General features: G+C 47.1%; 2 long non-coding RNA genes across 3 annotated transcripts in view; one reads left to right on the forward strand and one right to left on the reverse strand.

Moving 5' to 3' along the window:
* Positions 1 to 22,263, reverse strand: part of LOC308486478 — a 260,503-nt gene that overhangs the window by 13,901 nt on the left and 224,339 nt on the right. The window contains exons 1-2 of one of the 2 annotated variants that reach the window (XR_013991067.1): positions 19,308 to 19,677; positions 17,206 to 18,261 (exon numbers count right to left, since the gene is read on the reverse strand). The exons of the other annotated variant lie outside the window; for it this stretch is intronic. This is a non-coding gene — a long non-coding RNA (uncharacterized lncRNA). Of the gene's footprint in view, positions 1 to 17,205; positions 18,262 to 19,307; positions 19,678 to 22,263 lie in introns of those variants that run through there. 2 annotated transcript variants of the gene reach the window in all.
* LOC308486520 lies at positions 4,970 to 13,919 on the forward strand. The gene is made up of 3 exons (XR_013991121.1): positions 4,970 to 5,275; positions 5,416 to 5,983; positions 13,750 to 13,919. It is a non-coding gene; the product is annotated as an uncharacterized lncRNA (long non-coding RNA).

Here is a 22,263-nt window from a genome sequence, read left to right on the forward strand (position 1 = left end):
TCGCAAGCTCTGGTCCCCTTTCGCTTCCACTTAAGCGGCAGACCACAGTTCACCTTTAACCAGACAAACCTTGCATTACTTTTAAAGCCAAGAGTGAAAGAGAGAATTGAAGCACAGAAAGGGAAGCATGTGAGGTTCATTTCATACTAAACTGTGGTTTGGTGTTACGCCTGAACCAAGCAAGATTAATCAGGAAGTTGGAAACAGCGGAGTGGGAAATGGGCCTATTTCAGAACCGCTGCATCTTAGAATAATAGAATTGTAGAATTGGATGGGACCCTGATGGTCATCTAGTCCAACCCGTTGCAATGCAGGAATCCCGGCTAAAGCCCCTGAGTGGCTGGGGAAACTCAGCCAGATGGGCGGGGTATAAATAATAAATTATTATTATTATTATCCCTGGCAGATGGCCATCCAACCTCTGCATAAAAACCTCCAAGGAAGGAGAGCCCACAACCTCCCGTGGGAGTCCGTTCCCCTGTCGAACAGCTCTTACTGTCAGAAAGTTCTTCCTGGTGTTCAGTTGGAATCTCCTTTCTTGTAACTTGAAGCCACTGGTTTGAGTCCCACCCTCCAGAGCAGGAGAAAACAAGCTTCTTCCCTCTTCCATATTGAATTGAAATTGAAATACTTTATTGTCACTTGTACAGCTTGTATACAGTGAGGTTACACAAGCGCCCCCCACTCAGCTCCCTTAGTCTTAATTCCCCTCGTTTACTGATGCACACCCACCAAACCCAAAAGTCAGTTGCCCTGTTGTTATCTTTTCATTCAGCAGCCTAACAGCCCACGGATAGAAGCTGTTCTTTACCCTGTTGGTGCGACTATTCATGCTTCTATATCTTCTGCCCGAGGGCAGGAGATCAAGAAAGTGCCGGCCAGGGTGTGAATCATCCCTGAGAATTTTCCTCACTCTCCTGAGGCAACGTTCTTCCGCAATTTCATCCAGCCGATTCACGGGACAGCCCATAATACCTTGTGCTTTATTCACCACCCTCTGTAGGCACTTCCTATCAGTTGATGTCAAACCAGCGTACCACACCGTGATGCAGTATGAAAGAACACTTTCTATTGTGGACTGGTAGAAGGAGCTCATCAAATGTTGATTGACATCGTTCTTCTGCAATACTCTGAGGAGAGGGAGTCTCTGTTGGGCTTTCTTAACCACCTGGGTTGTATTTATTTTCCACCATTGAGATATTTGAAGATGGCTATCATATCTCCTGCCGCCTCCTCTTTTTCAGGCTAAACATACCCAGCTCTTTCAACCATTTCTCATAAGTTCGGGTTTCCAGATCCTTGATCATCTTGGTTACCCTCCTTTGCACACGGTCCAGCTTGTCAACGTCCTTCTTAAATTGTGATGTCCAGAACTGGACTCAGTACTCCAGGTGTGGTCTGGCCAAGGCAGAATAGAGTGGGACTGTTACTTCTCTTGGACGCGGGTGGCGCTGTGGGTTAAACCACAGAACCTACGACTTGCCGATCAGAAGGTCGGCGGTTCGAATCCCCGCGACGGGGTGAGCTCCCGTTGGTCGGTCCCTTCTGCTAACCTAGCAGTACGAAAGCACGTCAAAGTGCAAGTAGATAAATAGGTACCACTCCGGTGGGAAGGTAAATGGCGTTTCCGTGCGCTGCTCTGGTTCGCCAGAAGCGGCTTAGTCATGCTGGCCACATGACCTGGAAGCTGTACACTGGCTCCCTCGGCCAATAAAGTGAGATGAGTGCCGCAACCCCAGAGTCAGCCACGACTGGACCTAATGGTCAGGGGTCCCTTTACCTATTACTTCCCTTGGCATACTTCCCTGCTGACATAAGGCTAGTACACCATTGGTTCATCTATTTTCCTTAGCCCCAAGTGAGCTGATATGTGTCCGTGCTCCCCTGAGAAAGGCAGTTCTGCATTTTGCTTTGGAGCAAAGATTCTGGAAACGAGGGTTTTTTCCCCCCTACCCACACTCATATCCCAGGACAGTGACAAAATTCCTTCTTAGCTATGATCTCATGTGCCTTCTGCTTGCCATGCCCTGTTGAAGAGTTCCAGTATTCCTCCAGCCTCTTCCTCTCCTCCTCCACGGCTTCCTAATCACTTTAGAAGCCAAGATCGCATTATGATCTTCCCAGAAGAGAATACAGTGATAATAATAAAATCCCATAAGGAAATTAAAATGCACTCTCACTAATGAATTAGGAAAACGAGATGACGGCAGCTTTGCGTTCAGAGCCAGAAATCTGCCTGCGTTTTTATTGGAAGCCAATTAAATAAATTGTCTGGGTCTGCAATAGTAAGGATTCCTTGAATTGTGAGTATTTGGAGAGATTTATACAGATGCAATAGGCAGCCTTATAACCAAGTGTACCAAACCTGCTGTTCTCCAGGTATTTTGAACCACAACTCATTCATCCCACCTGGCATGGCTGAAGGGCACTAGGTGAAGGCTGTACTATACATATATATATATAATTTAAAAAATGTGATCCATTGTTTTGTGCCCCCAAAAAACCATTTTAACGAATTAGCAGAAATGAAGCTAACTGAGCACATTTGCTTACATTTTACGTAGTTTTCCCTGTTTCAGGGACAAAAGGCCATGCCGGGTACTGAGGAACATTTTCTGGCTTTACAGAAGGTTACCTTGTGCTTCCTACATCATGCTGATAATACCTGAACCTGGAAGACCATGTGGGAAGGGCCAGCAATGTGGTTACTTAACTGCACCAGAGTTCACCCCCCGGGGATAAGAAAGGCACGTTCCGTGCAGAAGCAATTGTGTGCAGAGGGTTGGCAAACAGCTCTTCGGATGGGGTGGTGCGTGCACAATAAAGTCCAGCTTCTGCGATGTTTCCTTTTGCTTTTACAGTATCTCTCCCAGGGAATCAGAACTGTAGAGTTGGAAGGGACTCCGAGGATCATCTAGTCCAACCCCCTGCACTGCAGGAATTGAACCCATGACCCTAGGATGATGATGATGATGATGATAGTAATTTATTATTTATACCCCGCCCATCTGACTAAGTTTCCCCAGCCACTCTGGGCGGCTCCCAATCGAGTGTTAAAAACAATACAGCATTAAATATTAAAAACTTCAGATGTCTTTTAAAGATAAGATAGCTGCTTATTTCCTTCACATCTGAAGGGAGGGCGTTCCACAGGGCGGGCGCCACTACTGAGAAGGCCCTCTGTTTGGTTCCCTGTAACCTCACTTCTCACAATGAGGGAACCGCCAGAAGGCCCTCGGTGCTGGACCTCAGTGTCTGGGCAGAACGATGGGGATGGAGACGCTCCTTCAGGTATACAGGACCGAGGCCTTTTAGGGCTTTCAAGGTCAGTACCAACACTTTGAATTGTGCTTGGAAACGTACTGGGAGCCAATGTAGGCCTTTCAAGACCGGTGTTATGTGGTCTCGGCGGCCACTCCCAGTCACCAGTCTAGCTGCCGCATTCTGGATTAGTTGTAGTTTCCAGGTCACTTTCAAAGGTAGCCCCACATAGAGCACATTGCAGTAGTCCAAGCGGGAGATAACCAGAGCATGCACCACTCTGGCGAGACAGTGCACAGGCAGGTAGGGTCTCAGCCTGATTAAAGAGTCTCAAGCTGAGATACAGCCTCTTTCCCCTTCTTGAACCCAAGGGATGAGAAGTGGTTTGGGAAAATACACCAGGAATAAGGGGGAAAGAAATATTGACATCGGGATCTGCTGCCCCAGTAGATCCTGCCACCTGAGGTGGTTGCCTCATCTTGCCTCATGGGTGGGCCGGAACTGGGTAAGGCTATCCAACGGTTAGTAGCCACGTTGGCTATGCCCTACCCCCAACTGTCCGATGCAGAAGGCCTCTGAATTCCATTTGCTGGGAACTGCAATTCAGGACAATGGGCTCATTTCCCGCTGGTGGGCTTCGCTTGAGAACCTGGTTGGTCATTGGGAGAACAGGATGCTGGACGAGACAGGCCTTTGTCCTGATCCACATTGGAAGACTCACCTTGGCTCCCAGTACGTTTCCAAGCACAATTCAAAGTGTTGGCGCTGACCTTTAAAGCCCTAAACGGCCTCGGCCCAGTAGACCTGAAGGAGTGTCTCCACCCCCATCGTTCAGCCCGGACACTGGGGTCCAGCTCTGAGAGTCTTCTGGCAGTTCCCTCACTGCGAGAAGTGAGGCTACAGGGAACCGGGCCGAGGGCCTTCTCGGTTGTGGCACCTATCCTCTGGAACACGCTCCCATCAAATGTCAAGGAGTTAAAAAACTTTCAGAAGACATCTGAAGGCAGCCCTGTGCAGTCATACCTCATGTTACATTTGCTTCATGTTACGTTCTTTCAGGTTATGTCCTGTGGCGACCCGGAAGTACCGGAAAGGGTTACTTCCAGGTTTCGCCGCTTGCACATGCGCAGAAGCGCCAAATCGCGTCGCGCACCTGTGTAGATACGGCGCTTCAGGTTGCGCTCTTTTCATGTTGCGAATGGGCCTCCGGAACGGATCCTGTTCGCAACCAGAGGTACCACTGTATAGGGAAGTTTTTAATGTTTTCTTATGTTTCTGTATAAATATGCTGGAAGCTGCCCAGAGTGGCTGGGGCGACCTAGTCAGATGGATGGGGGTACTAATTATTATTATTATTATTATTATTATTACAGTGGTACCTTGGGTTACATACGCTTCAGGTTACATATGCTTCAGGTTACACACTCCACTAAGCCAGAAATAGTGCTTCAGGTTAAGAACTTTGCTTCAGGATGAGAACAGAAATTGTGCTCTGGCGGCGCAGCAGCAGCAGGAGGCCCCATTAGCTAAAATGGTGCCTCAGGTTAGGAACAGTTTCAGGTTAAGAACGGACCTCCGGAACGAATTAAGTTCTTAACCCGAGGTACCACTGAATTTATTATTATTATTCAGCAGCCAGGCTCTTCTAATTCCCTTATTTTGAGTTGATTTATTATATATTTGAAATATAATATAAATGAATCCCAAAGTGGCTCACAGACAATAAAAAATAATAACATGCTAGTACTTAATGGAACATCACAAATACAGCCTGAACCATGCAGAATAGTCAACAAATCACCACCGAAACAATGACAATCTATAAAACTCTGTGAACAGAGCAATAGTTGAAAAATACAGTGGTACCTCGGGTTACATATACTTCAGGTTACAGACTCCGCTAACCCAGAAATATTACCTCGGGTTAAGAACTTTGCTTCAGGATGAGAACAGAAATCGTGCTCCAGCGGCACGGCGGCAGCAGGAGGCCCCATTAGCTAAAGTGGTGCTTCAGGTTAACAGTGTATCTGAAGAAGTGTGCATGCACACGAAAGCTTATACCAAGAACTAACTTAGTTGGTCTTTAAGGTGCTACAGGAAGGAATTTTTTTATTTCGACTATGGCAGACCAACACGGCTACCCATCTGTAACAGGTTAAGAACAGTTTCAGGTTAAGAAGAGACCACCGGAACGAATTAAGTATTTAACCCGAGGTACCACTGTAACTCAAGCAACACAAAGCAAAGTCATTATTATTATTATTATTATTATTATTATTATTATTATTATTTATTAGAGAAATGCCATAATCTCAAATGCTTGGGCAAATAAAATACGGTTTGGGCCTCGCTCCCTTTGCAAATGTTTTCCGAGCCCATCGCTGACGCCTGAATGCTGTCTTTGCGAGCTCAGGGTCAGCTTTGCATCTCAGCAAACTGCAGGGCTGGGAGGCGAAGGGTTAAGCGGCGCTCCGCGGGCTGCATCCTGCAAACCCGGCTTCCTCCTTTTGCAAATCGAAGGTGGTGACGCTGCCGAGAGGAATTGACCAAATTTGTCCGTTTCCTTCCTGATTGCACCAATTTCCAGGCAGAGAGGCAGAGAGAGCTGGAAGCCCCGGGATAAGCGAGGCCCTGCAGTTAGAGAACCAGCTGCTTTGCCCGCGCCTAACTTTCTGCAAGCGGGGGGCTAAAGCATCATCTGCAGCGATGCCCTTCCGGAAAGGTAAGCGCTTTGGGGTGTTGTTCGTCCCTCCTCTCTCATCTTCAAGGCGGAGCTTCCCGGTCCAGGCCTCCGAGAGTGGGCTTGGCCGCTTTCGGTTTTGCGTTGCAGCGCTCAGAGCAAGAGTTAAGGTGCTCAAGGCTCCGCTTGCCTTATCTCGCCCCGGATCGGGTGCAATTCGTACCTTGACACTCAGGTCAACGGCTTGGATTCTCGCCCAGGTGGTTAATTTGCACCTGGGCTGCACCACGTTAGGCTCCAGGTACGGAGGGGGCGAGTGTGCCACGTGACTTGCATGGTACCCCCCACCCCACCCGTTGCAGGGATGATTCCCTGCACGTAGAAAAGTAGAACCTCAGGAATCAGCCCAAAGTATACCTTCCCTCCCTGACAGGTGGGATTTCGAATGCATTTTTCATCATCTACAGTATTTCATGAAATGTGTGTGCCCCGTGATTCTGTGTGTGTGTGTGTGTGTGTGTGTAAACAACAACTTAAAGCTGCTTGCCAAAAAAAGAAAAGAAAAAGAAAATAAAGTTATGGAGGCAAAATTCCGCATAATATAAAACTTTAAGACAGTTAAAACAACAGTTGACGTTAGTTTGATTCTGTGAAGTGGTGCAGTCCAAAGTGGAGGTTTGTCACTGAAAGCTAGGTCTTTGTTGAATAAGGATTATCCCTGTTTGACTACTGGTTTTCTGTGCTTGTACAGTAATGGCTGCTTGCCGTCAATGAAGGTTGTTCCCTTTTCTTAAGAGATGATTGCATATGGTGGATGTAGCACAACCTGTTTTTCATTCTGGATTTACGGTATGTTGTTGCGACCTCACCTGGGACCTGCAGGTGCAGGGTGGCTGATAAATTTTATAATAAATTTGGTGGTGATGGGACTGCGCAACCCAACCCTGTGTCCTGTTGTTCACATGGCATCTGAAACGGCTCACAGCACATGCGTGTGGAGGGCATGTGGCTGCGATGCACACTGAAGGGCGTGTTGTGAGAACCCCTCTACTGCCTTGCAGGATGTTATCGGCTGGCATTCCTTTTGCTGAAGCACTTCCCCATATGAATTCGCTCCATTTCAGAAGCCCAAGAGGGTTTTAGCCCCTGGTGCGTGATCTACGGGCCAATTTGCCTAGTGGCATCTGAAGCATACATGAGAAACTATTGCTTTCAGGGGGTGTGGGGGTACATGGCATCCCATTGAGTCCTCATAGCCAAGAACACATTGCAAACTGCTCTTGGGGCCGTCACTTATGCTGCAACCCGGATATCCAATGAAATAAAAAATTTAAGGTCGTATAAAAAGGTAAAGGTACCCCTGCCCGTACGGGCCAGTCTTGCCAGACTCTAGGGTTGTGCGCTCATCTCACTCTAGAGGCCGGGAGCCAGCGCTGTCCGCAGACACTTCCGGGTCACGTGGCCAACGTGACGAAGCTGCTCTGGCGAACCGGCACCAGAGCAGCACACGGAAACGCCGTTTACCTTCTCCCTATAAAGCGGTACCTATTTATCTACTTGCACTTTGACGTGCTTTCGAACTGCTAGGTGGGCAGGAGCTGGGACCGAACGACGGGAGCTCACCCCGCCACGGGGATTCAAACTGCCGACCATGCGATCGGCAAATCCTAGGCTCTGAGGTTTTACCCACAGCGCCACCCGCGTCCCTTAAGGTCGTATATATATATATATGACCTAGGCGCTATATATATATATATATATATATATATATATATATATATGGGGATGCCTAGGACTTGCTGATCAGAAGGTCGGCAGTTCGAATCCCTGTCACGGGGTGAGTTCCCGTTGCTCGGTCCCTGCTCCTGCCAACCTAGCAGTTTGAAAGCACATCAAAGTACAAGTAGATAAATAGGTACCGCTCCGGCGGGAAGGTAAATGGCGTTTCCGTGCGCTGCTCTGGTTTGCCAGAAGCAGCTTAGTCATGCTGGCCACATGACCCGGAAACTGTATGCCGGCTCCCTTAGCCAGTAAAGCGAGATGAGCGCTGCAACCCCAGAGTCGGCCACGACTGGACCTAATGGTCAGGGGTCCTGACCATTTTATATATATATAATAAATGTTCATAAATGTACCAAGCAACACGTACATAAATATATAAACCACATGTCTGAAGCAGCACAGGAAAACAGCCCTGAAACCATTTTGACTCCCAAACTGACCAAATGTTTTCTCTGCAAGGTCAAGGAAAATGGAAACGCCTCCCCATTGTCTTTTCCTTCACAAATCCTGTCTTAAGGGTATGTCTGTGTATGAATAGGGTGAGCCTGTGACCTGGCTCAGGAACTAAGTATTTATCATTACAAAAGACTGGCTATGCTCCCCAGGGTATCCAATCAAGTAAGCATTAACAGGTAACCTGCCAGACAGGAGGGAAGCAACGCACTCAGATTTCTGTTGTAGACTGCCCCTTCTGTGATGTAGGTATGATTTGTCTGGGGGGTGGTCTTGAGCTACACCCCTTCTGTGATGTAGGTATGATGTTTCTGGGGGGTGGTCTTGGACTCCAGGGTGGGCAATTTAAAATGTTTATATAAGGGCGGGCATACCTTGGTTCAGAGTCCTTCTCCTCCTCCTCCTGCGTGTGAGGGGAGCACCCTGTTGCAACAGATCAATAAAGATCAGGCTTACTAGCTGCTTTGCTTCTCAATATTCTCTGGTTGGCCTCTGTTAGTTTCTCTGAACGATGGAGAACCTGCAAAGGACTCTGTAAGGGCTCTTGTGTCCCCCATAAGGGAATAAGGGCAGATTTTCATTTATTACACCACCCAAGGCTATTCTAAAATGTTCCAATCTAGTATGTAACCGCCGGTGGAATGTCATGGACTGGTTGGACGCAGAGGAACCAACTGGGGAACCCCCAAGGCAAGAAGGCTCAGAGCCTGGGATGTGGTGGTGGAACAATGATGAGTGGTGAATGAGAGAAGACTTGGAGGAAGAGGTGTCAAGGCTTGTTGTTGTTGTTTAGTCGTTTAGTCGTGTCCGACTCTTCGTGACCCCTGGACCAGAGCACGCCAGGCACTCCTGTCTTCCATTGCCTCCCGCAGTTTGGTCAAACTCATGCTGGTAGCTTCGAGAACACTGTCCAACCATCTCGTCCTCTGTCGTCCCCTTCTCCTTGTGCCCGCCATCTTTCCCAACATCAGGGTCTTTACCAGGGAGTCTTCTCTTCTCATGAGGTGGCCAAAGTATTGGAGTCTCAGCTTCACGATCTGTCCTTCCAGTGAGCACTCAGGGCTGATTTCCTTCAGAATGGATGGGTTTGATCTTCTTGCAGTCCATGGGACTCTCAAGAGTCTCCTCCAGCACCATAATTCAAAAGTATCCATTCTTGGGTTAAGTACTTAATTTGTTCCGGAGGTCCGTTCTTAACCTGAAACTGTTCTTAACCTGAAGCACCACTTTAGCTAATGGGGCCTCCTGCTGCCACTGTGCCACCAAAGCACGATTTCTGTTCTCATCCTGAAGCAAAGTTCTTAACCCGAGGTACTATTTCTGGGTTAGCGGAGTCTGTTACCTGAAGCATCTGTAACCTGAAGCGTATGTAACCCGAGGTACCACTGTATGTACCAACACTTTGGACTTCCTGTCTATCCCGTTGTAGATTCCTTTTTTACAAATGAATGTACTCTTATTATTGTACATTTCTTTACATTTTATCTAATACATTCCTATATCAATATATACCCTTGGTCTTATTTCTCAACTCAGTCTCTCTCCAACGTCAATCGAATGCTAGCATAGATAGCGAACTTTTACTGTATTTTTGAACATATATCTTATATCTATCCCACTTTCCCATAAATTTTTATTTTGAATTGCCTCTCAGGCTATTTGTCCACTGCGCCATTTCAGCAAATTCTTGTAGCTTGTTATGCCAGTCCGTTATTGTTCCCACCAACTCTCGGTGTGCCTTCTGTCAGACCTCACCTGCTGTCACCCAACCAACTCCCCACCCAACCTCTCCATTTCAGACTGGGTGGGGACTTCATATACAATCTGATTTTGGCGCATGCCTCCGTGATGACACCATGTGCGATTGCGAACTGCGCCCGAGGCTTCTGCATGAGATGAGATTATAGGAAGGTGGGAGACTATCCTCCGAATAGAGCAGTATAGAAGGTGTAAAACTGGAATTACTATCCGAGGGAAAGTGCAACGGACCCGAGGAATACCTGAGCTACCCCGTAGGCCTGTTTCTGTGTGCAATTCGAAGTGGGGAATGTGGAATCACTTTTGGTGGAATGTATTTTTCCGCAACCTGAACTGTGAAAACCAGAATTTCCTCTGGGAAAAGAACAGGGCGTTTCGTTTACGTAGCTGGAATTAGGAAAGTTTTTATTGTGTTTGTGTGTGTGTCTATGGCGTCAGCTTCCATATCGGTTGTGTTGGGAAAGGGGGATCTACCGCTGGAAAGCCTGAATTCCCTTTGATGGCATAATTTTTTGGGGAAAGCATATTACCTGAAGGCAATAAGTACATGTCACGCAGTACAAGCAAGAATTGTTTAAGCTGGAGCACTGTCCGTATAGACGAAGGTCATAGAACAATAACCATGTTTAAACAACACAGAGAACAGAGGAAACTGATTATACTGTATACTTGATAAGAATGTATTTTGACTATTTGATTTGTGATAATACTGCCTCAAAATCCATAAGGAGAAAGCAGAGGTAAAATTATTGGGCAGGAAAGCTCTTCAGATATTGTGTGCAAGAATCATAAGGCCCTGAGGAAAGCAATTTTTAATTTTAAACGTTATTCCTAAGTGGGGGGGCGGGGGACACAACGAACTTGCCAGTGTTAATGGAAGTACAAATCATTAAGGTTTTTGGACTCAGGGAACTGAAAGAATCTTTAAGAGGTCTGACTTCAAAAATACTGATTTAGCTAAACAAAACTGCTGATACTTTGGGGTTGGTTCTCAGGCTGCAATCTGAACCCAACTTTACCTGGAAGTAAGTTCCATTGACTTCAATAGGACTTACTTCTGAGTAGACATGGTTAGGATTGCGCTGTTTTCGGCTAAGGCACTGAGGATGGAATATAATACAAGAGGGGGGAAACAGCTTTCACAGGAGGGGCATGGTGAGGAATAATTTTCAGACTTGGCCTCAAGGACAAAGCAGAAATACAACCCTAATAACCTAGATGACAAAGCAGAAATATAACCTGAATAACTCAAGAGCTACCAAAACAAGACATAAAACAGACGGTATTCTCCACAAAGCTCCCAGAGTCATGTAAGCAGAAAGTGATTCTGATTTCAGATCCTAAGGAAGGCTTGACATTTATAGATAATCTACAAAATGACTCTGAAGGAAGAAGGAGCTCAGAAGAACGGCAAATACCCAGCATGTTTTCAAAAGGTTCAGAACCAGTCAGTCAGTCCTGCGAGACAAATACAGATAGCATCTAAAACAAGCCACCTGGCGCACCTGCCCCACTTTAGACAACAAAACCAGCTGTTTGTGTGGGGCCTGTGTGTAACATTTAGTGTGTGGACTCTCAGACGCAGTGTTAGAAACTCAGATTTATACGCTAGGCGCCAAATGGCTCCTTAAACGAAGGTTGCAGTCGCCAGAACAGAAAGTCTACTTGCCATTTTGTGAAAAGTCTTATTTTTCAAATGATGGACTGACTGTGATTCCTGCTCAGTTAAACATCGAGCCAGTTCTGATGACAACCTTGAGCTAGGTTAAAAGCTCCGAGAATGTCAAGAAGAAAAGTCACTTGATCCAGGGACAGTCCACAGATATACAGTCATACCTCGGGTTACAGACGCTTCAGGTTGCACGTTTTCGGGTTACGGATGCGCCGAAACCCGTAAGTACCGGAACGGGTTACTTCTGGGTTTCAGCGCTCTCGCATACGCAGGAGCACTAAATCGTGCTTTGCGCATGCGCAGAAACGCCGAATTGCAACCCGCGCATGTGCAGATGTGGCGCTGTGGGTTGCGAACACTGCTGGTTGCGAACGTGCCTCATGCATGGATCACGTTCGCAACCCGAGCGTCCACTGTATTGGCCTCTTTTCCCCAGTGGTGACACATGGACCATTGATAACATAAGAACAACCTTCACAGCTGTGAGCAGGGCAGTGGGACGGGGTAAGCGAGGACAAGCGACAACAATTAATTATAACGTCGCCCACTGTTCCTGCTTGGGCTGCACAGAGAAAGCAATTTGGTGCCAGAAATTCATCCCAATTGTACAGATAAAAATATAACTGATATGTATTAGTGTGTGAAAACAGTCAAGATCCAAGGATCCCCAGGGATGCAAATCCAGAGGGTGGAGATGTGAGACCCCCAGGCATCTTCACTTGGTTACAAGTGGCCGATAGTCAGGTGTTTTAGTGGAGAATTCTGCATGGCAGGGGGTTGGACTAGATGACCCTCGGGATCCCTTCCAATGCCACAGTTCTATGATTCATCCTTTACCTGCCGGCCAACATAAAGGTAAAGGGTAAAGGTACCCCTGACCATTAGGTCCAGTTGTGGCCGACTCTTGGGTTGCGGCGCTCATCTCGCTCTATAGGCCAAGGGAGCCGGCGTGCAGCTTCCGGGTCATGTGGCCAGCAGGACTAAGCCGCTTCTGGCGAACCAGAGCAGCACACGGAAACGCCGTTTACCTTCCCGCCGGAGTGGTACCTATTTATCTACTTGCACTTTGACGTGCTTTCGAACTGCTAGGTTGGCAGGAGCAGGGACCGAGCAACAGGAGCTCACCCCGTCGCGGGGATTCGAACCGCCGACCTTCTGATCAGCAAGCCCTAGGCGCCACCCGCGTCCCTGCCTGCCAACTTACTTACAGCAAATTTGATGGAGGGGGGTTGACTCTGCCTGTCTTTAGCCATGGCTGTCAACGTTTCCCTTTTTTAAAGGGAAATTCCCTTATTCCAAATAGGATTCCTTGCAAGAAAAGGGAAAAGTTGACAGCTATGGTCTTTGGCTCTGCCCCAACCTACTGCTGGTCTCCCTGCTTTCCCCCCTACCAATTCCAGAGGGTACCAGCCATCGCTTAGGATAGCATCTTCTTTTCCTGTATCAGTTGCTGGACCATACATGGGGAACCTTTGAGCCGCCAGACACTGCTGAACCACGGCTCCCATCACCCCCTGCCATTGACCATGCCTGGTGGGCTGATGGGAGTTGTAGTTCAGCAACATCTGGAGGTCCAAAGGTTCCCCATTCAGGACCGAAAGGGCCCTGCTCTCCCTTGACTTTGGAGAGCTTCTTCACTTAGATAATGTGCACAAAAGAAGCTAATACTCTTTTTCTTTTTGTTTCTCCTCCTCTTCCACCTTTGAGTGCCACCGCCGGCTATTAATGGAACTTGCTTTTATCTAAATCTAGCCATGCATCTGATGACTCAGGATGCCTGGATTTTCCATTTCTGGACAGGATCCAGTCACGTTGATGGGAAGATCACACTGCTTTAAGAGCAAGCTGGTGTAGCTTCCCATGTGCCTTGTTCTTGTAGAGACTCACTCAGTCACTCGCGTGATCATATGCATTTTCAGCAGAAACATATACTGTACTTTTTGCTTTATAAGACTCACTTTTTCCCTCCTAAAAAGTAAGGGGAAATGTGTGTGCATCTTATGGAGCGAATGCAGGCTGCGCAGCTATCCCAGAAGCCAGAACAGCAAGAGCGATCGCTGCTTTCACTGCGCAGCGATCCCTCTTGTTGTTCTGGCTTCTGAAATTCAGAATATTTTTTTTCTTGTTTTCCTCCACAAACTAGGTGCGTCTTGTGGTCTGGTGCGTCTTATAGAGCGAAAAATACGGTAAGTGATTTGCTCCTGATCGTCAACATTTTGCAGAGTGCTGTCCACCCCCTTCCCAAATTAACGTGTACTGTCTCCTTCTGATTACACCCTTGCTGACCCTCCTGCATGCATAATAATAACAATAATAATAATAAATAATAATAATAATAATAATAATAATAATAATAAATTATTTTTTATTTATACCCTGCCCATCTGGCTGGGTTTCGCCAGCCAATCTGGGCAGCTCCCAACAGAATATTAAAAACACGATAAAATATCAAACATTAAAAACCTCCCTAAACAGGTCTGCCTTCAGATGTCTTCTAAAAGTCAGGTAGTTGTTTGTTTCCTTGACATCTGATGGGAGGGCGTTCCAAAGGGCAGGTGCCACTACTGAGAAGGCCCTCTGCCTGGTTCCCTGTAACCTCACTTCTTGCAGTGAGGGAACCGCCAGAAGGCCCTCAGCGCTGGACCTCAGTGTCCAGGCTGAACGACAGGGATGGAGACACTTCTTCAGATATACTGGGCCAAGGCCATTTAGGGTTTTAAAGGTCAGCACCAACACTTTGAATTGTGCTCAGAAACATACTGGGAGCCAGTGTAGGTCTTTCAAGACCGCTGTTATGTGGTCTCGGCGGCCGCTCCCAGTCACCAGTCTAGCTGCCGCATTCTGGATAGCATTGACTAGTCTGATCCTAACCATTCCTCCCCAAACTGCCCACTGTACATATGCTGCCTGGAAACCAGTAAGACCAGGGGTAGGCAACCCTAGGCCCATGGGCCACAAGCAGCCCATGGGGGTCGTTTAACCGGCTTACGAGCCGCCCCCAAACCGAGCCACCATTCGGCGAGTCCCCGCACGCTGCGCTAAACTGGCACAGTCTCGCTTCTGCGGCACCAGAAATCGCATCTCCGCAGACACAGAAGCCAGAAATTGCGGGCCTGGGCACTCACAATCCGGCCCAAGGAGGGCTCTCTGCTGGAGTGAACCAGCCCAGGTGAGGTAAACCTTGCCGGCCCCTGAGTGAGACTGTGTTTTATTTAGAGTGAAAACTGGAGGTGGCTCCTGGAAATAACCATGCAAAGTGGAAAATCACAGCCACTGCACATGGAGCATCTCTGCCCCAGGTCTTGAGGAGCTGTTTCTCAATCTGTATCAGGGCTCGCCCTATCATTAGGCTGCCCTAGGCTGCTAGCTATTGGGTGTGCCAAAAGGGCATCAAATCATTAGTTACTAGCTGTATTGTTATTTTGTGGGTGTGGGTGTGTATATATGTGTGTGTGTGTAATATATATATATATATATATATATATATATATATATATATATATCCTTGCCAACAAAGGTCCGTATAGTTAAAGCTATGGTTTTCCCAGTAGTGATGTATGGAAGTGAGAGCTGGACCATAAAGAAGGCTGATCACCAAAGAATTGATGCTTTTGAATTCTGGTGCTGGAGGAGACTCTTGAGAGTCCCATGGACTGCAAGAAGATCAAACCTATCCATTCTTAAGGAAATCAGCCCTGAGTGCTCATGGGAAGGACAGATCCTGCAGCTGAGGCTCCAAAAGTTTGGCCACCGCATGAGAAGAGAAGACTCCCTGGAAAAGACCCTGATATTGGGAAAGATGGAGAGTGCAAGGAGAAGGGGACGACAAAGGACGAGATGGTTGGACAGTGTTCTTGAAGCTATTAACATGAGTTTGACCAAACTGTGAGAAGCAGTGGAAGACAGGAGTGCCTGGCGTGCTCTGGTCCATGGGGTCATGAAGAGTCGGACGCGACTAAATGACTAAACAACAACAACACACACACGCACGCGCGTGCGCGCGCACACACACACACACACACACACACACATATATATATATTTCCAGGGAGTCTCAGTTGCTTAAACGGCTTGGCCAGCCTTGTGCGCCTTGACTTGGGGAGGGAGAGCACCATGTTGTTGTTCTGCCTTGGGCAGCAAAATGTATTGGGCCAGCTACGGCCAGAGCAGCTTAGATCCATTTCACACAGGCAGGTTGTGCCTGATGACCTGCTCACAGTTCAAAACCCAGCGGCTTTCTCTCTCACACACCTTTCGGCCTCCTTCAGAGCAGCAAGCAAGTTCTGGGTTCCAGCACTGGAATTTTGCAATTGCTCTGTTAAAAGCAGGGCCCTGGGTCAAAGTTTTCTGAATCCCCTGTCCCAAATGCCCCATTTGCTCATCCTCTCTTTGTCCCTGTTTGCGGGATGCCGCCCTTTGTGAGGTGTGTCTGTCTCCTCCATTGCTAGCATTCAGCAAGACTTTTATTCTTTTTTCTTTTAATCCTGCTCAGTTGAGCATCTGCTGACTGAAAGATACCGTTCTTGACTACCTTGAAATTTATTAGCTGCGAGAGTGTGGGATTGTTCTTTCTGTTTTCAGATGTTTTGAATGCGTTTCAATTTTATTGCTTGGTTGCTGGCGTCTCCTTCTGGCGTAAGGGCAGTATATAAATTTAATAAACTTTAAATGAATAAATTTTGATCCGATAATGCAGCTGTTTTACTTGCGTGTCCTCTGCTCTGTGGACTTGTTTCAAGGGAGTGCCTGCTTCATTCTTTATACAGTGTTACCTCGGGTTACATGCGCTTCAGGTTACAGACTTTGCTAACCCAGAAATAGTGCTTCAGGTTAAGAACTTTGCTTCAGGATAAGAACAGAAATCGCGCTCCCGCTGCACGGCAGCAGCAGGAGGCCCCATTAGCTAAAGTGGTGCTTCAGGTTAAGAACAGTTTCAGATTAAGAATGGACCTCCGGAATGAATTAAGTACTTAACCCGAGGTACCACTGTACTTGTTTACAGTCATACCTCGGGTTACAGAGGCTTCAGGTTGCGTTTTTTTGGGTTACGGACGCTCCGAAACCTGGAAGTACCGGAACGGGTTACTTCCGGGTTTCAGTGGTCGCACATGCGCAGAAGTGCTAAATCACGCTTTGCGCATGCGCAGAAGCACTGAATCGCAACCCGCACGTGCGCAGACGTGCCGCTGCGGGTTGCGAATGCTCTGGGTTGCAAACTTGCATCCCGCACAAATCACGTTCACAACCCAAGTGTCCACTGTATTTCCATAGATCTAAAATGCTTAACAAAAAAGCGATGTGGTAGTCCTAAACAATTGGTGGTACCCGCAACTTGAGTTGCCTGCCTTACGGATTATGCGTTTGAAACGAAGAATAGTTACTTTTTAAATGGGGGGGGGCTGCTTTGATGAGAAGGTGGGATATCATCCCCTCCAACATTTCTCCTATGAAAATAGGAACGCCCTATGGAAAAGTCCTTGGGGCGCGGGTGGCGCTGTGGGTTAAACCACAGAGCCTAGGACTTGCCAATCAGTAGGTTGGCGGTTCGAATCCCCGCAATGGGGTGAGCTCCTGTTGCTCGGTCCCTGCTCCTGCCAACCTAGCAGTTCGAAAGCACGTCAAAGTGCGAGTAGATAAATAGGTACCACTCCGGCGGGAAGGTAAACGGCGTTTCCGTGCGCTGCTCTGGTTTGCCAGAAGCGGCTTAGTCATGCTGGCCACATGACCCGGAAGCTGTACGCCAGCTCCCCTGTCCAATAAAGCGAGATGAGCGCCGCAACTCCAAAGTCGGCCACAACTGGACCTAATGGTCAGGGGTCCCTTTACCTTTACCTTTTATGGAAAAGTGGGACATTCGGAGATCAAATCAGAAACCGGTATGGCTGTAAATCCGGGACTGTCCCTGGAAAATAGGAACACTTGGGAGGGTCTAGGATATCGATGCAACAAAGCAAATTCTTATTCCTGGGATTTGGAGCAGGGTGTTCTGCTTCTAAGAAACCTTTGGCTTCAACAACAGTTCCCTTGCCAGAAATTTGTTTATGAAACTGCAAATACCTTGAGACAGGAGGAGGTACCATATGTTTTTATATCCGTGTGTGTGTGTGTTTCTGTATGTGTATATCTATTTTTGCATTTGGCAGGGCCGTGGCACGAGGAGGCTGGCATCCTATCCCTGGGAACATTCTCCCTGCTGCCTTTGCTGGAGGAGGAGAGAGAGTACAGTCCCTTTTGCTAGGGAGGTATAAACAGCTGAGCTTATTGGAGAGCGCAGCTGGCACGACTGCTATCTCAGCAGCCCGGGTGGTTGTGCACGCTCCTTCCACGTGTCCAGGAGCAGGAAGTCTACGTCTTCCTCTCTCTGCACCGCCTGAACTTTCTGTAACCGAGCTCCTGCAGCAAGGCTTGGGCATGTGAAAGAGGCATGCGTGCGCATTGTTGCCTGCAGCCCTGTTCACATGCTATCGCCATGCAGCAGCCGTTTCCAAGAAGCCTGAGGAACAGGCAAGCCCGATAAACAAGCAGCCCCCGAGTCCGGTGTTTTTCTGCTCTGTGTTTCACAGAGAGCCGAGAGCAAACATATTTTTCAAGCCTCCCCCGCCCCCGCTTCAAGCTCAGACAATTACACAACATTGCAGAACATCCAGGGAAGTACCTTTTGAGTACCTTTTACTGGTTGGAGGTTTTTTGTTGGGGTGGAAAGGGTTGGCGTGCAGCAAATATTTTTCATAAATATGCTCAGGGTGGTTTCCTAGAAAAACGGGTTCAGAACTAGCTGTTTTGTTTTGATTTTGCAGGCCTTGCAACATGCTTGCGGTTAACAGATGCATAAGAAAGGAGGAACACTGTTCTTCTGGATCAGGCCAGGGGCCTTATTTTCCAGGGACAGTCCTGGATTTACAGGAGCCATCCTGGTTTCTGATTTGATCCCAGAATGTCCCACTTTTCCTTAGGACATCTCATTTTCATCGGAGAAATGTTGGAGGGTATGGAGTTTTGCAAGCCCTGAAACAAGTATATAAAGTGGTATCTCTGGCTGCGAATGGGATCCGTTCCGGAGGCCCGTTTGCAACGTGAAAAGCCCACAACCTGAAGCACTGTATCTGCGCAGGTGCCATATGTGTGCATGCGCAAAGTGCAATTTAGCACATCTGCGCATGTGCGAGCGGCGAAACCCAGAAGTAACCTTTCTGGTACTTCCAGGTCGCTGTGGGACGCAACCTGAAAAAACGTAACATGAAGCAAACATAGCATGAGGTATGACTGTAAGTAACTATACAGTGGTACCTCGGCTTACAGACGCTTCAGGTTACAGACTCCGCTAACCCAGAAATAGTACCTCGGGTTAAGAACTTTGCTTCAGGATGAGAACAGAAATTGCACGACGGCAGCGGGAGGCCCCATTAGCTAAAGTGGTACCTCAAGTTAAGAACAGTTTCAGGTTAAGAACGGACCTCCAGAACGAATTAATTTCTTAACCTGAGGTACCACTGTACAACCTTTAGAAGACACCTGAAGACAGCCCTGTATAGGGAAGTTGTTTAATGTTTTTATATATGATAGAAGCCACTCAGAGTAGCTGGGGCAGCCGCATCAGGTGGGTGGGGTAGTAGTAGTAAGGAACAGGACGTTCTCTATTTTCATCGGGGAAATGTTGGAGGGTATGATCTAGTCTAGCATCCTGTTCTCACAGCGGCCAACCAGATGCCTCAATGGGAAATCTGCAAGCAGGATTCGAGCGCAAGAGCAACTCTCCCCTCCTGGGGTTTCCAGCAACTGATATTCAGGAGCACTACTGTCTCCAACTGGGGAAGGAGAGCATAGCCATCATGGCAGGCAGCCATTGATAGTCTTCTTCTGCATGAATATGGCTCATCCTCTTTGAGTGCCGTCATTGTGCCCATCACTAAGTTCCATAGTTTAACTATGTGCTGCGTGAAGGACTTTCTTGGCTCTGTCTCCAATCTTCCTGCATTCAACTTCATTGGATGCCCATTGCTGGCTTTTTGCAGTTCAGTAGCGCAGAGAGCTTGCTGGGGAGACCATGCATTAATAAGGGACTCAAAAATAACTTAAATGAGGTTTTAATTACAAAAACCAAAATTCCTTATACACTAAATACATCAACAAACAAACATGACCCAACCACCAACCCATCCCCCAGGGGGATGGGAGAGCTAGGTGCTGCTCCTTATATAATACACCCAATTGCTGACACAGCTTAATCAGTACAACTCAGCAGCACCTGCTATGTTTCACAGCTGTAAAGCTGGGTCTCGTTATTTTGCTCTGGCCCCTTAAAGACATACACATCAGGTGGAACAATGATGAACCTTTACATTTAAAGTAACCATTCAACACCCACGAGTTCCAATAATAATAATAATAATTTATTATTTATACCCCACCATAATTTTTTTATTAAAATTTTTATTAAATTTTTCTAATTTACATTTCAAAATATCCATTTAGGCAACCTGAAACCAATGACTTTCCTTCTTCTCTTTCCTTTTTTAAAATATATTTTTATTGGAATTTTATTTACAACATAATACAACCCCCCAACCCCACAATACACAAATCCACCCTCATTAAACATGAACTTAACATACAATGAGCATAACATACATCAGTACAAACAACTAAATAAAAGACTTCCTTTATCCTTTATCTGGCCTCCTTATTTACTTCTTATAAACTCCTTTATGAATAATTATTAAGATTTTTCTAATTATAACTTAAATATCCACAAAGTCTCCTGCAAACATTAATCAAAACAAGTCCAGGTATGTATTTTAGGGCACTGTTTTGTGAAGTATTCTCTGCATTTTCCACATGCTTTTTGAAACTCTTGTTTAGTGTGATCTCTAAATGCCTCTGTTAATCTAGCCTGTTTATCTTGCCATTCCTTTTTTGTTGGCACAGTTTCTTTTTTCCAGTTTTTAGCAGTTAGGATCCTTTGCCGCTCCCTTCTTCTCTTTCCGCGGTTCATTTTGCATACCATACATCCCTGCATATTTTACATGAACTAAACCATTCAGTATTCCATTGTTACATCCATCAAAACTTGTTTACACTGTTGAATTGATCTAAATGCTGCCCACGTTTTCAAATATACACAATTTCCCCCCATATATTCAGTAAACATTTTCCAGTCTCCTTTAAATGTGTGTTCTTCTTGTTCTCTTATTCTGTACGTTAAATCTGCAAGCTGCGCATATTCCATCAGTTTACGTTGCCGTTCTTCTTTGGCTGGAACCTCGCTCGCTTTCCATTTTTGGGCTAGCAAAAATGCTCTTGTGAAATTGCAACCGGTACGTCTGGCCTTGCCCTGGTATTTGTGAGAGAGATGTGCTTTAACGCTGAAACCCGCCCGACGAGGATTGGTGATCTTTGGCATTTAGAGGGGACAGGATTCGGTGATGTTGCGAGTCTGGTTTGAAAACTGGACACTGGGCACAGATTGTGCTGTATTTTAATCCAGAGTCTGCGACTTGCTTACTCCAGAAGGAATCAGAGAGGTTTTACAGCTTCCTGGGCAAGCAGGACACTGTGTGCGTGTAATAGCGAGGTATCGGTTTCTTGGTCAAGCTGAGCAGCCAACAATTATATAAGCCGCCAGGACAGCAATGAGGAAACCTTCTACGCAGCAAGAAAACACATTAAGCCTTGCAATCCTATCCCATGTTAGGCCACATTCGCACTGTATATTTAAAGCACCGTGATACCACTTTAAGCAGTTTGGGCTTACGCCTCAAAGAATTCTGGGAACTGTAGTTTGTCAAGGGTGCTGAAAATTGTCCCCTCATGGCACTACAGTTCCCAGAGTGGTTTAACAATAAATTTCTTCACAGAGAACTCTGGGAATTGTAGCTCTGGTATAGGGGGGAATAGGGTCCTCCTTATAGCTCTCAGCACCTTAACAAACTACAACTCCCAGAATTCTTTGGGGGAAGCCATGACAGTATAAAGCTGATTTAAAGAGTTCTTAAAATCATAGGATTATAGAGGCAGAAGGTGCTGCGAGGGTCATCTATAGCCCAAATTCCCTGCAATACAGGGATTTTTTCCCCCTCCTGATGTGGGACTGGAACCCGCGACCTTGAGATTAAGAGTCACATGCTCCACCGACGGAGCTATCCCAGCTGTATGGTGGCCTTACTTAGGAGTATGCCCTGTTGAACTACTTTTGAAAAGACATCTACAGGGCCACAAATAATTCTCTGTTTGTGTGCACGTGGCCGTAAATTTGCAGGTACGCGATTGCCTTTCAATGCGGACACGACTCGGGTTGCGGCGCTCATCTCGCTTTACTGGCCAAGGGAGCCGGCGTACAGCTTCTGGGTCATGTGGCCAGCATGACAAAGCCGTTTCTGGCGTACCAGAGCAGTGCACGGAAACGCCGTTTACCTTCCTGCCGGAGTGGTACCTATTTATCTACTTGCACTTTGACGTGCTTTCGAACTGCTAGGTTGGCAGGAGCAGGGACCGAGCAACGGGAGCTCACCCCATCGTGGGGATTCGAACCACCGACCTTCTGATCAGCAAGTCCTAGGCTCTGTGGTTTAACCCACAGCACCACCCGCGTCCGAAGCTTGAGTGTAGTTTGCCGCAAAACCACGGCTGAGTCATTCTGTGGCATCACCCCCGTCAACTG

This window comes from Podarcis pityusensis (assembly GCF_964106645.2).
Source record: "Podarcis pityusensis genome assembly, chromosome: 10".
NCBI classification, from domain to species: Eukaryota; Metazoa; Chordata; class Lepidosauria; order Squamata; family Lacertidae; genus Podarcis; species Podarcis pityusensis.